This window comes from Camponotus floridanus, unplaced genomic scaffold, assembly GCF_003227725.1.
Source record: "Camponotus floridanus strain SB8 unplaced genomic scaffold, Cflo_v7.5 scaffold41, whole genome shotgun sequence".
NCBI lineage: Eukaryota > Metazoa > Arthropoda > Insecta > Hymenoptera > Formicidae > Camponotus > Camponotus floridanus.
This window is the reverse complement of record NW_020229559.1, coordinates 1,098,404-1,107,739: the sequence shown is the minus strand read 5'-3', so window position 1 is coordinate 1,107,739 and position 9,336 is coordinate 1,098,404.

Genomic DNA, 9,336 nt, shown 5'->3' with positions numbered 1-9,336 from the left:
AGTTTATCGTCGCCAATACTTGGCAAGAATATGCAATATCCTTTGCCGGTTTGCTTTAATATTGTTCTAATATATTGTCCGATTAAAAATAATCTTAATATTACTTTATTCGCGTTAATAAACTTTTATACGCATAAAGATATGAATAATATTGCTCTTTATTAATATCTTATGCTTAAGAAAATTCCTATTTATTGTACACTTGGAGAAAATGAAAAGGGAAATCCCGTTCCAGAAAAGGAGTCGACTTTTAAGTAAGCGTGACTGCCATGGTACGCTGTTAAGTCGCTCAATTAACCAACAAATGCATCGCGAAAGTTAGCATAACAGTATACTTTTAAAACACTTGGAAAAAATTCAACAACATGAAACACTCAAGAACGTTATCCTACAAGACTACTTTCACATAATACTCGAGAACAAGATCGACGCAAAACACATTGATGGGCATTGCATGGCTCTCGAAAACTTCGCGAACTATCAACAATAAGGTTCGGTATCGCGTATCCGGAGATAGGGGAAGCACGGCGGATAATGAAGCTATTCTTTGAGATCTTCACACGTCGAATGTTCATGTTTCATGTACAGAAAGGATAAGCATATTCTGCTTAGGTGAAAGCTGTACGGAAAAGGTCAAGGGATGCAAGTTGCCGCAGGCGAGTTGGACGACAGCGCTACATTGGCTTTTACGAGTGAAGCTACCATCATCGTAAAGCGCCGCTGTTCAACTATTCCGCACCCTTCCCACCATTTCATCCTCGAATTCTCCTTTATTCCTCCGCCCACAAAGTTCCTCTGCTTTCCACCGTCGATGACGATCTCGCGCTCTCTGCTGGACCTCACGGACCGATCTGACCTTCCAACCCGATTGCACTCCTTTAAAGTGAATTCCAATACATTGGGATACGATCAAAATGGTATGGGGACGAGCCGATCAAGCGGAGAGAGATTTGAATGTCTTGCTCGGGAATTGCGAGGGAATGGAAAGGGGTTTGCAATTGTTGAGACCTTACTAGCCAATGTCGTCCTCAGTTTCTCACTCTTATAACCCATTCTCTTTCGTATCTTGTGTATTTTCTCGTTTTGATAAAAAGTATATAGTATTGGAATTTTTCTCAATATTCTACAAACATATTTTAATAGTATTTTGCAACTTTTTTTTCATCGACAATCCTTTTTTTACTATTTTTTACTGTTGTAAGTTTTTCTCTAGTGTCGTTGCAGCAAAGGAAAGATAATTTGATTATATAATTACTATCTCCCCCGACATAAAGAAATCTCGAAACATTTTTCCATTTGTTTATATTTTTACATAAAATTAAATATTAAATGTTATTATGGATTATAAAGCAAGCATGATTTTGCAGAAAAATAAAATATACGCTCTCTATTGATTAATTAAATTATTATTATTACATGAATATTAAATTATTTAGATAATTAATATCTTTGTGTAATTTTACTTATAGTAATATGTATGATTAATTTTAGCATCCACACTTTTTAAATTTTTATTTAAGAAAAGGATACTATCAAAAAAGTCTTATAGATGATAGAGGATTTTTTTCATAAATCTTTATTTGCTTAACTTTTTATAGTTGCGCTTAATCTAGAAAGGTATGATTTATTATCGTGGTTTTGTGAAGATTTTAATTTCAAGATTTTGTTATGCGATGGAAACGTTATTCAAATTTATGTACGTCAGAGATACATAAATCATAAGATATAACATATAGTGAAATCAATGTTGCATTTATTTAGTAATGAAATATGGCATAAGGAATAATTCTAGCTTTGATAAATGGCAATAAATAAACATTTTCCGCGATAGTCTATTGAACATATTTACAATATTTCTTTACTGTGTTTGAATATCTTTATCGCTTCTTGTCCTTGACTTTGCACACGCAGCGCTATCCCAGCATGCGGTTACAGACGGATTTAATATTTTGCGCCAGCATAAATCTTTCTCTCCACGCGAAATAGAGAGAAATCCGGAAAAAGGGATTGTGAGAAATCGAATAAATACCTCATGTTTATTAAATGCACGTTGCACATTGCGATTGTAAACAAAAAAGCTTTCTATATTATTCCTGTATTGCATTATTACTACGTTATAACGGGATCAATATTTAAACAGAAGATGCATGCAGAAAGAAATGGTAAGGAAAATCGAATCAATTAGAATAAAATTAATAGAACACATCAGAAGTTACAAAAACCTTAAAAATTACAAATAAAAAACGACAAAAAGATAATTGGGTAAAATTTATTAGGGATTATAATCACATTATTATATACATATGTAGAGTTTGATTATAATACTTTCTTAAATAATCCGTTCCGCTATTGAAATACAACGTTGAAGATAAGTTTTCGGAGAGAAAAGTGCGAGTTCACGCTGAAAATGTATAGAAGAAACTTTAGTTCGGTTCCTTCGGGTCGTATAAAACTTCAACCACGCCCTTGAGTCTTTCGCGAGATATAAATATTGCACGGGAAAGACGCGAAGTTTTGATTGTTCGAAAGTAGTGATTTTGAAACTCTCGCGGCACTATATTTGAGATCCGAGGTATTTCACTTTGTCTGTAATTTTTTTTTGAAGAGCATTCTTTGAAAGCCGCTCGGTGTGCGCTTTATGTTTTATTGTAACGAAAGTTCTTTCATTTTTGTGTGCAGCGCTTTTCGTTCATATGTATTATAAAATCATTTATTCAGTAAATAAACTCGACGATGTATAGTTTGCGCGGAAAAATATTTAAATACTGGCACATATTTATTTTATTTACCTAACTTTAAAAAAATGATAAAATGTACCAAATGCGTATATATAATCATTTTATTCTTTTATTTATCAAAAATTTTTATTTATTTGCAAAATTTATTTTATCCTCTCCCCTCACTTTAAAATAATTAACAAAATATATATACTCTATACTTCACTTTAAAATAGTTGATAAAATATATTAAATATATATATAATCGTTTTATTCTTTTATTTGTTAAAATTTATTTTATTCTCCCAGAAAATTTATTTTATTCTCTCAGTTGGATAGTACATACCGCACGTAATTTAATAAAAATTTTATTGGTTTTGTAGATAATCTCAATTTATTTCAATTTCAATTTCAATTTACAGTTAAACTTTTTCTTCGTCAAATATATATATATATATATATATATATATATATATATATATATATATTAGGAATATATATTAGGAATAAAAGAGATGGGTTTACAAGATTTGCCATCACAAAGAAAAAAGAAGTGTTAGAAAATATATCGCTTGTCAAATGATCAATTATATGTATGTATATATATACATATAATTGATCATTTGACAAGCGATATATTTTCTAACACTTCTTTTTTCTTTGTGATGGCAAATCTTGTAAACCCATCTCTTTTATTCCTACCTGTCGCCAGGTATCGCAATATCGCGCGCCGTTGAAAAATCCAGTACGGCGAAGATCGAAAGTGTCGCCTTGAGCGAAACTTACTCCCCCGTTACGAGACTTAAGGTATCCAAAGTCCGCTCAGAGAGGGATGAGCCGCCAGGCTCAAGGCTACCGAGTTTACCTGTCGGTATAAATCCCGGCACGTTAGGAGACACAGTAACTTCCGGTTCCAGGCTGGCGCTCCCGCAAAGCAATTTGGACCGGTCTACCATGCATAAGTGATCCAACGATCCGCGAGCAGTACACAAACTTGTCACTTATTCTGTAACTACGCTGTCAGGGACCTTGGGTGCGATTCCTCTTCGTGTTGCCGTGCACGCTTCCCTTCGACCCTCCTTACCCTTACCGCGTCCTCTTTTCACCCCTCTTTCGTCCCCAAAGCGGGAGATGTATCGCACAGTTACACTCCCGCCTCTAAATCCTTCCGAGTGAGCGGTGCCACCGTGAAGAACATACAGAACCAACTTTGCCCCCGTCCACGATACGGCGCGTTCGCTAAAGGGGATGAAAGCGGTATCTATATACGTGCAGTCGGCAGCCGACTCTGTCGGTACAGCTTTTGAGATTTATTTATCGCGTTGCACGGGCAGAACTCGTGTCCCATTCGACTATTCCTTATGGACCGTCTCACGAGCTCCTTCTTCTCGTTGGCTCTCGAAAGAGACAGGGAGGGAGAGAGAGGGTGAGATAGCGGAAATACGGGAGTCTGTGACGAATTATCTTAATGATCGCTCTCGAACATCCGATCTTCGTCTAATCTCTGAAGCGTTATTTGATGATCGCACTAGGGCGGAAAGTGGCTGAGACACTCTCGTTTCGCGGTGAGCCGGATTAAAGGAATTGCTCGTTCGTTAGATTTCGAAGGATTAATCCAGGACGATGGTTTGAAACATCAATTTAGATCTCATCAATTGCTTTCGAGAATGTTAGTGAACATTTTTCAGTGAGATTAATGTGGCATTTAAAATACATTTAATAAATTAATAAGCTTTATAAGGCTATAAAAATTAATTAATTATACGTACACACACAATAATTAAATTTTATTTTTGCATTACAAAATATATTTTCAAGATTACGTGATAAATATAAACACAAAGAAACGAGTATGTTAATTGTAGTTGATTATTCTTGTGACACAATATAATTTATGAAATATTTTGATAAATTATTCGATACTTGCTATAATTCGATCAAATAATTCAATATGATTGTTCTTCAAATATACTTTCAAAATCCTAATTCTTGTAAAATATTTCATAGTTTCGTATTTTTGGTCGATTTGACCGATGAATACCTGAATCGAGGGAGCATTTTTTTTATTTTCGAAAGAAAACTGCTATAAATTACAAACGGCGTCTGTCTAGAGACGCGAGAAGTAAGATATTTTTCCTTTTTCCCCAAAGCCTCCGAGCGAGAGATCGGAGAGTACAATACGTATGAGCCTGGTATAATACATCGAATCGGGACGAAATGCCTTTTCACAAGTTCTTTTGAGCTTTCAAAGCTCGGAACAATATCTGACTTGAGATTGGGGTCGCGGGAAGTCCCTTGAGTAAGAAGTGTTATCTACGTTTCCCCAAGCCCGAAACGAGACCCCCACCGACGACCATTCAGACTTCAAACCCTTTTTGCAGACCAAGCACTTACTCCCCATTTTAATCACTATTCCTGATAGCCTCCTCGATTGGATCAGGGACCTCTGGATAAGAGGTGTGCACATACTATTAATTTTTATTCGATTCATATTATTACACATACAATTTAAATCCTTTTTTTTCAAATACATGTAAATGTTTAAAACATTTTATTTTTATGATTAACATAAAATTAATCCATCCTATATTCGAGTATCTAGATATACGTATATCTCTTGAAAGCTAATTAATTATTACATTTCCATGTATCGATTATTACGGTATGCTATTGTTACAAGTCGAGTTACTTATGATAACTCAACAACTGATATGAGATAAAGAATGGCCTTTAACTCGAAACTTAATTATAGTTACATACTTTAAACAATAGGCTTATCATACAGTTATACAACTGTTATATTTCTCTTTGGTGAGCATTCAGCACGTAACAGTATAGCAATGCACGCAGTTAGTAAGACGTTTCTTAGTCTGTAGAATGTTGTGGTCCCTCTCTCTCTCTCTCTCTTTCTCATATATATTGCTTCATCTATACAGAAGTTAGAACAATGAGGCAAGTTGCGAATTGCCTTGGCTCTATTATACTCTAATTCATTGTTTCGATATAAAAAACATGTCGGGTAAATATCGTGTGCTGAATAAATTATATGATGCAGAAGTTTTTGCATGCCATTTTTTGCATGCGAAATCTTTTTTGAACCACTTATAGCCATGATATATTTCGTTCCTTCTATGTAAACATGTTTTAAAAAATTTTACATAAAGGCAAATGTCAAAAGTAATAGATAAAATTATTTTAAAAGAGATTTTAACAGTAGCAAAATATTTATATTTTAACCTTATGTTCCTTAATTATAAAAATTTTACGTTAATATAATGTAAACCCGAAAAAAACAGCTAACATTTTTATATGATTTATGGAGACATTTTTAACTACAGCCAGCCATGTTGCATTTACGAGCAAGTTAAACGGCAATTAACAGGATTAAAAGTTTGTCATTTGCGCAATGGTGCCAAGGGCGCAGCTATCCACGAGAGAGTTCTATAATTCTACCTCGAGTTGTGAAAAGACCATATTCCCGGCTCGCCATTAAACCCTCGATCGTTCGAGTGCTAATTATTCGCGCCGGTCTAATTATGCCAATTAAAATCTTCTACGATCGGGACTTCCCCCGTCGGGAATTTCATCTTACGAATTTTCTCTTTCGTTTTTCTTTCCTTTGCTTCGCGTCCGCACGTTTTCCGGCTATTTATTCTCGCGCATGGATCAAAAATGGCTCTTATACATTCACGAATGTAATTACATTCCATCCACATTATCGTATCGCAATGTTTCGCTTATTTTGCAATTACCACTAATAATGCATGTTCAGTAAATTTACGTAGACTTGATATACTTTAGGCTCGGGAAAGTGGATAAAGCTGCAATAATTATAAGTAATTATACATTATCTATAAATAAGAAATTTAGCATTTCCCCGAGGGAAATGCAACGAGAGCTACTGCATTATAAATTTGGTAATCAGTTTCCAAACTAAACCATACCGTAAATGGATTGTATAGTGGAATCGAATCTGGAACCGAATATCATCGCGTTTTATAAGGCACGACAAATTTGCAATATAAATTTCATTTATATAGTTTATGTTTATTATATATACATGTACAGTAAAGTAGAATATAAAAATAATTTCTAAGTAAAAATAAATTTTAAATGAATATTAAAAATAAATTCTAAACGAATATTAGACCTCCTCAGTCTTCTCTCTCGTCAAACTAATTACAGTCATAAAGTAAGATAAACAGTGAGAGTTTTATTATCTCATTCCTGACATTCTCTCTATAAGGTTCCTGAAATTTTAATCTTGTTTTGACATCCTGAAGTTTGGTTTGCCCGTAGGATGTTGTCGGCGCGTGACGAAAATACCCGCGTCCGAGTGAAATAAGTGGAAGCTTTTTCGCGTCATTGCCGACAGTGAGATTTGGTCCAATTTCCCAACTTAATTTCAGAGAGAACGAAGATTGTAGGATCTCGAAAAAGACAATGAATACTTGTTTATTACTCTCCATTATTGTCATTGAAATGTGTAGCGCTGTGCGTGGATCGACACACATGTGTAGGAGAAGCGGGAAGAAGCATAAAACGGATATACTGTTTGTAGCATCCGGTACCATGAGGGACCGGTTGACTAGAGGATCGCTAAAGGATACAAGACGGTGCACGGTACGGATTTGGTGATGTAGCAGTCTGAAATGTAGCCACAAGCTATGCATGGAATGCTCCCGTAGGAGACCCGGCGGTTCGGGGTGCGAAAAGGGATGGTTTGATCTAGGACAGTACCATCTTAATTAATTTGCTCTCAATCCAAAATCTCCCTCTTCTCCTTAAGAGCTTTGATACGATAGTCAATCGCGTCGTACAAAATTTGTAATTCCTGGCTTATCATTTATACATAATCATGATATATAAAAATTAAGATTACAATATAAATTATATAAATCGTAGTATTTATGAAAATTAATATGATAATGTGTATACGTATAATTTTTTATTAACAGACTTTTTTTTTAATTTTTTCTGTTACTATACAATTTATAAATATATCTATAATATTGCATTTATTTTAATTGTTTTAAATAATGTTTTATTATAAAAGACAAGAATTATAAATATACACACAAGAATTATAAACATTATTTACAATAACAAATGTTTTATTGTGTCAATTATTTATTTATCAAGTTATTAAAAGTTATTAATTTTTTTAGTTTTTCATAATATAAAAAATATCGAAAAGAATTCTCGTATAACTTCTATTATATGCAGTTTGCAAAACACTAATTGTAAATGATTCTTAATATGAAATTATGGAAAAATAGATATATTATAAAATATAAGAAAAAGAAGGTTATTAAAAAGAATATATTATTATATATTTATGTACAAAATAAAAAAAACTATTTGTTACATTTTTGTCAAACTGTTTATTATAAATCATGAATAATAAAAGGTGAAATGTTTTTCTATTTTTATTTCAAATAAGTAAAACACAAGTGTGTATTTGCGAAAAATCACAGATAATTATAATAATGTATGACATTAAAGTGATAAAATGAGATGAAGACATAATTATACAACAAATTTATTTCAATTTTCAATTTTCTTTTTCAATTTAATAGAATCTGAAATAAAAAGACAATTAAAGCTCACTATCAAGCTTGTCCCATTTTTTTTACTGCAAGAAAGCAAATCGAGCACTTGTTCTAACGACCGCTTTGTACGAAAATGGTCAGATCGCAGCAATGGTCAAAGCCGACGTCTAGTCAGCCACAGTCCCTTTCAAGTGGGGCCGCTGATAGCCAGACTTCCAATAGTCACTGACCAGACATTCGCTCGGACATGTTATATTTTTCTCCGGAACTGCCTGACCCTGACAATAAGAATTAATCGACGTCTCAGCACTTTCTTCGAATGTTCCTTTTTCATGTGGATAGAAGAGCGACGGGATAGTAGTAGAGCCTCTCACCGCAGATAATTTCTGTTCGTCCCGGGAACCGTCATAAAGTTTCCTTAGGAACGTGCCATAACATACAGAAAGTCATAAACCATCGATCGTATGATAGAGTTTTGATTGCTACAAGAGAAGCTCCGCACATCTGTTCGTAAGAAAGAGATGCAATATTTTACGCGTTAGTATAACTGGACGTTATCGTCCAGATATCTCGGTAGCGAAAGGGAACTTTAATTATTATCCTGGAAACTTATAACTTTCGATTGTCCGTTTAAAAATAACGTTATCGTTTTATTACGTTACTCCAGTACTCAATATATCCAGTATTGTACGAATAAATAGTTGGTGTAACACGCATAGAAAATTGATGAAATTAAATGTTTCTTTACATTATTTTAATTTTGTAATAATAATAAGTATCCCTGTTAAACGACAATTACAAATATTAGCACAATTGAAATTTATAATAATAATAAATAATATGATAAGTAAATTAAGTCTTTAAAAAGACAGTTCTCTACCATTAAATTTCTTGCCAAAAATATTAACTTAAAATTTGTTAAAGAATTTATAATAGTTGAAAGAAAGTACGCGAAACTTTAAATATGATATATACAATGCAGAACTTGTTGCATTTTACCTACTTAAGAGAATGAGTTTCGACTGTGGTTTTCAAATATTTATATTTCAAGATATTTAGCTTGATAA